Here is a 7,282-nt window from a genome sequence, read left to right as displayed (position 1 = left end):
TGAGGGATGCAGTAAAGAAGGATTAGTGGATCGGAAATGAGATTGTCGTATCCCAAAAAAAAGTCCTGTCATTTCCATAGAAACGTTACTTGATTTAGAAGGAGAAGTCATAGAACCCATAGTAATTCATAGCGACGCAATTTCCATGTGAATTTGTCAATGTTTGGGAGTGAGGGATGCAGTAAAGAAGGATTAGTGGATCGGAAATGAGATTGTCGTATCCCAAAAAAAAGTCCTGTCATTTCCATAGAAACGTTACTTGATTTAGAAGGAGAAGTCATAGAACCCATAGTAATTCATAGCGACGTAATTTCCATGTGAATTCGACAATGTGTGGGAGTGAGGGATGCAGTAACGAAGGGTTAGTGGATCGGAAATGAGATTGTCGTATCCCAAACGAAAATCCTGTCGTTTCCATAGAAACGTTACTCGATTTACAAGGAAATGTCTTAGAACACATAGTACTCGTATTTCATATCGACGCAATTTCCGTGTGAATAAGTCAATGTGTGGGAGTGAGGGATGCAGTAAAGAAGGATTAGTGGATCGGAAATGAGATTGTCGTATCCCAAAAGAAAATCCTGTCGTTTCCATACAAACGTTACTCGATTTAGAAGGAAATGCCTTAGAACACATGGTACTCGTATTTCATAGCGACGCAATTTCCGTGTGAATAAGTCAATGGGTGGGAGTGAGGGATCCAGTAAAGAAGGATTAGTGGATCGGAAATGAGATTGTCGTATCCCAAAAGAAAATCCTGTCGTTTCCATAGAAACGTTACTCGATTTAGAAGGAAATGTCTTAGAACACATAGTACTCGTATTTCATAGCGACGCAATTTCCGTGTGAATAAGTCAATGTGTGGGAGTGAGGGATCCAGTAAAGAAGGATTAGTGGATCGGAAATGAGATTGTCGTATCCCAAAAGAAAATCCTGTCGTTTCCATAGAAACGTTACTCGATTTAGAAGGAAATGTCTTAGAACACGTAGTACTCGTATTTCATTGCGACGCAATTTCCGTGTGAATTCGTCAATGTGTGGGAGTGAGGGATGCAGTAAAGAAGGATTAGTGGATCGGAAATGAGATTGTCGTATCCCAAAAGAAAATCCTGTCGTTTCCATAGAAACGATACTCGATTTAGAAGGAAATGTCTTAGAACACACAGTACTCGTATCGCATAGCGACGCAATTTCCGTGTGAATAAGTCATTGTGTGGGAGTGAGGGATCCAGTAAAGATGGATTAGTGGATCGGAAATGAGATTGTCGTATCCCAAAAGAAATTCCTGTCGTTTCCATAGAAACGTTACTCGATTTAGAAGGAAATGTCTTAGAACACATAGTACTCGTATTTCATAGCGACGCAATTTCCGTGTGAATAAGTCAATGTGTGGGAGTGAGGGATGCAGTAAAGAAGGATTAGTGGATCGGAAATGATATTATCGTATCCCAAAAGAAAATCCTGTCGTTTCCATAGAAACGATACTCGATTTAGAAGGAAATGTCTTAGAACACATAGTACTCGTATTTCATAGCGACGGAATTTCCGTGTGAATTCGTCAATGTGTGGGAGTGAGGCATGCAGTAAAGAAGGATTAGTGGATCGGAAATGAGATTGTCGTATCCCAAAAGAAAATCCTGTCGTTTCCATAGAAACGTTACTCGATTTAGAAGGAAATGTCTTAGAACACATAGTATTTCATACCGACGCAATTTCCGTGTGAATTTGTCAATGTTTGGGAGTGAGGGATGCAGTAAAGAAGGATTAGTGGATCGGAAATGAGATTGTCGTATCCCAAAAAAAAGTCCTGTCATTTCCATAGAAACGTTACTTGATTTAGAAGGAGAAGTCATAGAACCCATAGTAATTCATAGCGACGCAATTTCCATGTGAATTTGTCAATGTTTGGGAGTGAGGGATGCAGTAAAGAAGGATTAGTGGATCGGAAATGAGATTGTCGTATCCCAAAAAAAAGTCCTGTCATTTCCATAGAAACGTTACTTGATTTAGAAGGAGAAGTCATAGAACCCATAGTAATTCATAGCGACGTAATTTCCATGTGAATTCGACAATGTGTGGGAGTGAGGGATGCAGTAACGAAGGGTTAGTGGATCGGAAATGAGATTGTCGTATCCCAAACGAAAATCCTGTCGTTTCCATAGAAACGTTACTCGATTTACAAGGAAATGTCTTAGAACACATAGTACTCGTATTTCATATCGACGCAATTTCCGTGTGAATAAGTCAATGTGTGGGAGTGAGGGATGCAGTAAAGAAGGATTAGTGGATCGGAAATGAGATTGTCGTATCCCAAAAGAAAATCCTGTCGTTTCCATACAAACGTTACTCGATTTAGAAGGAAATGCCTTAGAACACATGGTACTCGTATTTCATAGCGACGCAATTTCCGTGTGAATAAGTCAATGGGTGGGAGTGAGGGATCCAGTAAAGAAGGATTAGTGGATCGGAAATGAGATTGTCATATCCCAAAAGAAAATTATATCGTTTCCATAGAAACGTTACTCGATTTACAAGGAAATGTCTTAGAACACATAGTATTCGTATTTCATTGCGACGCAATTTCCGTGTGAATAAGTCAATGTGTGGGAGTGAGGGATCCAGTAAAGAAGGATTAGTGGATCGGAAATGAGATTGTCGTATCCCAAAAGAAAATCCTGTCGTTTCCATAGAAACGTTACTCGATTTAGAAGGAAATGTCTTAGAACACATAGTACTCGTATTTCATAGCGACGGAATTTCCGTGTGAATTCGTCAATGTGTGGGAGTGTGGCATGCAGTAAAGAAGGATTAGTGGATTGGAAATGAGATTGTCGTATCCCAAAAGAAAATCCTGTCATTTCCATAGAAACGTTACTCGATTTAGAAGGAAATGTCTTAGAACACATAGTATTTCATAGCGACGCAATTTCCGTGTGAATAAGTCAATGTGTGGGAGTGAGGGATCCAGTAAAGAAGGATTAGTGGATCGGAAATGAGATTGTCGTATCCCAAAAGAAAATCCTGTCGTTTCCATAGAAACGTTACTCGATTTAGACGGAAATGTCTTAGAACACATAGTACTCGTATTTCATAGCGACGCAATTTCCGTGTGAATAAGTCAATGTGTGGGAGTGAGGGATCCAGTAAAGGAGGATTAGTGGATCGGAAATGAGATTGTCGTATCCCAAAAGAAAATCCTGTCGTTTCCATAGAAACGTTACTCGATTTAGAAGGAAATGTCTTAGAACACGTAGTACTCGTATTTCATTGCGACGCAATTTCCGTGTGAATTCGTCAATGTGTGGGAGTGAGGGATGCAGTAAAGAAGTATTAGTGGATCGGAAATGAGATTGTCGTATCCCAAAAGAAAATCCTGTCGTTTCCATAGAAACGATACTCGATTTAGAAGGAAATGTCTTAGAACACACAGTACTCGTATCTCATAGCGACGCAATTTCCGTGTGAATAAGTCATTGTGTGGGAGTGAGGGATCCAGTAAAGATGGATTAGTGGATCGGAAATGAGATTGTCGTATCCCGAAAGAAAATCCTGTCGTTTCCATAGAAACGTTACTCGATTTAGAAGGAAATGTCTTAGAACACATAGTACTCGTATTTCATAGCGACGCAATTTCCGTGTGAATAAATCAATGTGTGGGAGTGAGGGATGCAGTAAAGACGGATTAGTGGATCGGAAATGAGATTGTCGTATCCCAAAAGAAAATCCTGTCGTTTCCATAGAAACGTTACTCGCTTTAGAAGGAAATGTCTTAGAACACATAGTACTCGTCTTTCATAGCGACGCAATTTTACGTGTGAATTCGTCAATGTGTGGGAGTGAGGGATGCAGTAAGGAAGGATTAGTGGATCGGAAATGTGATTGTCGTATCCCAAAAGAAAATCCTGTCGTTTCCATAGGAACGTTACTCGATTTAGAAGGAAATGTCTTAGAACACATAGTACTCGTATTTCATAGCGACGCAATTTCCGTGTGAATAAGTCAATGTGTGGGAGTGAGGGATCCAGTAAAGAAGGATTAGTGGATCGGAAATGAGATTGTCGTATCCCAAAAGAAAATCCTGTCGTTTCCATAGAAACGTTACTCGAATTACAAGGAAATGTCTTAGAACACATAGTACTCGTATTTCATAGCGACGCAATTTCCGTGTGAATAAGTCAATGTGTGGGAGTGAGGGATGCAGTAAAGAAGGATTAGTGGATCGGAAATGAGATTGTCGTATCCCAAAAGAAAATCCTGTCGTTTCCATACAAACGTTAATCGATTTAGAAGGAAATGTCTTAGAACACATGGTACTCGTATTTCATAGCGACGCAATTTCCGTGTGAATAAGTCAATGTGTGGGAGTGAGGGATCCAGTAAAGAAGGATTAGTGGATCGGAAATGAGATTGTCATATCCCAAAAGAAAATCCTATCGTTTCCATAGAAACGTTACCCGATTTACAAGGAAATGTCTTGGAACACATAGTACTCGTATTTCATTGCGACGCAATTTCCGTGTGAATAAGTCAATGTGTGGGAGTGAGGGATCCAGTAAAGAAGGATTAGTGGATCGGAAATGTGATTGTCGTATCCCAAAAGAAAATCCTGTCGTTTCCATAGAAACGTTACTCGATTTAGAAGGAAATGTCTTAGAACACATAGTATTTCATAGCGACGCAATTTCCGTGTGAATAAGTCAATGTGTGGGAGTGAGGGATGCAGTAAAGACGGATTAGTGGATCGGAAATGAGATTGTCGTATCCCAAAAGAAAATCCTGTCGTTTCCATAGAAACGTTACTCGCTTTAGAAGGAAATGTCTTAGAACACATAGTACTCGTCTTTCATAGCGACGCAATTTTACGTGTGAATTCGTCAATGTGTGGGAGTGAGGGATCCAGTAAAGAAGGATTAGTGGATCGGAAATGAGATTGTCGTATCCCAAAAGAAAATCCTGTCGTTTCCATAGAAACGATACTCGATTTAGAAGGAAATGTCTTAGAACACGTAGTACTCGTATTTCATAGCGACGGAATTTCCGTGTGAATTCGTCAATGTGTGGGAGTGAGGGATGCAGTAAAGAAGGATTAGTGGATCGGAAATGAGATTGTCGTATCCCAAAAGAATATCCTGTCGTTTCCATAGAAACGTTACTCGATTTAGAAGGAAATGTCTTAGAACACATGGTATTTCATACCGACGCAATTTCCGTGTGAATTTGTCAATGTTTGGGAGTGAGGGATGCAGTAAAGAAGGATTAGTGGATCGGAAATGAGATTGTCGTATCCCAAAAAAAAGTCCTGTCGTTTCCATAGAAACGTTACTTGATTTAGAAGGAGAAGTCATAGAACCCATAGTAATTCATAGCGATGCAATTTCCATGTGAATTCGTCAATGTGTGGGAGTGAGGGATGCAGTAAGGAAGGATTAGTGGATCGGAAATGTGATTGTCGTATCCCAAAAGAAAATCCTGTCGTTTCCATAGGAACGTTACTCGATTTAGAAGGAAATGTCTTAGAACACATAGTACTCGTATTTCATAGCGACGCAATTTCCGTGTGAATAAGTCAATGTGTGGGAGTGAGGGATCCAGTAAAGAAGGATTAGTGGATCGGAAATGAGATTGTCGTATCCCAAAAGAAAATCCTGTCGTTTCCATAGAAACGTTACTCGATTTACAAGGAAATGTCTTAGAACACATAGTACTCGTATTTCATAGCGACGCAATTTCCGTGTGAATAAGTCAATGTGTGGGAGTGAGGGATGCAGTAAAGAAGGATTAGTGGATCGGAAATGAGATTGTCGTATCCCAAACGAAAATCCTGTCGTTTCCATACAAACGTTAATCGATTTAGAAGGAAATGTCTTAGAACACATGGTACTCGTATTTCATAGCGACGCAATTTCCGTGTGAATAAGTCAATGTGTGGGAGTGAGGGATCCAGTAAAGAAGGATTAGTGGATCGGAAATGAGATTGTCATATCCCAAAAGAAAATCCTATCGTTTCCATAGAAACGTTACCCGATTTACAAGGAAATGTCTTGGAACACATAGTACTCGTATTTCATTGCGACGCAATTTCCGTGTGAATAAGTCAATGTGTGGGAGTGAGGGATCCAGTAAAGAAGGATTAGTGGATCGGAAATGTGATTGTCGTATCCCAAAAGAAAATCCTGTCGTTTCCATAGAAACGTTACTCGATTTAGAAGGAAATGTCTTAGAACACATAGTACTCATATTTCATTGCGACGCAATTTCCGTGTGAATTCGTCAATGTGTGGGAGTGAGGGATGCAGTAAAGAAGGATTAGTGGATCGGAAATGAGATTGTCGTATCCCAAAAGAAAATCCTGTCGTTTCCATAGAAACGTTACTCGATTTAGAAGGAAATGTCTTAGAACACATAGTACTCGTATTTCATAGCGGGGGAATTTCCGTGTGAATTCGTCAATGTGTGGGAGTGTGGCATGCAGTAAAGAAGGATTAGTGGATTGGAAATGAGATTGTCGTATCCCAAAAGAAAATCCTGTCATTTCCATAGAAACGTTACTCGATTTAGAAGGAAATGTCTTAGAACACATAGTATTTCATAGCGACGCAATTTCCGTGTGAATAAGTCAATGTGTGGGAGTGAGGGATCCAGTAAAGAAGGATTAGTGGATCGGAAATGAGATTGTCGTATCCCAAAAGAAAATCCTGTCGTTTCCATAGAAACGTTACTCGATTTAGAAGGAAATGTCTTAGAACACATAGTACTCGTATTTCATAGCGACGCAATTTCCGTGTGAATAAATCAATGTGTGGGAGTGAGGGATCCAGTAAAGAAGGATTAGTGGATCGGAAATGAGATTGTCGTATCCCAAAAGAAAATCCTGTCGTTTCCATAGAAACGTTACTCGATTTAGAAGGAAATGTCTTAGAACACATAGTACTCGTATTTCATAGCGACGCAATTTCCGTGTGAATAAGTCAATGTGTGGGAGTGAGGGATCCAGTAAAGAAGGATTAGTGGATCGGAAATGAGATTGTCGTATCCCAAAAGAAAATCCTGTCGTTTCCATAGAAACGTTACTCGATTTAGAAGGAAATGTCTTAGAACACGTAGTACTCGTATTTCATTGCGACGCAATTTCCGTGTGAATTCGTCAATGTGTGGGAGTGAGGGATGCAGTAAAGAAGGATTAGTGGATCGGAAATGAGATTGTCGTATCCCAAAAGAAAATCCTGTCGTTTCCATAGAAACGATACTCGATTTAGAAGGAAATGTCTTAGAACACACAGTA

The sequence above is a fragment of the Schistocerca americana genome, chromosome 5 (assembly GCF_021461395.2).
Source record: "Schistocerca americana isolate TAMUIC-IGC-003095 chromosome 5, iqSchAmer2.1, whole genome shotgun sequence".
In the NCBI taxonomy this organism is placed as follows: Eukaryota; Metazoa; Arthropoda; class Insecta; order Orthoptera; family Acrididae; genus Schistocerca; species Schistocerca americana.
The sequence above is the reverse complement of the archived record's forward strand: the minus strand, read 5'-3'. Positions refer to the sequence as shown.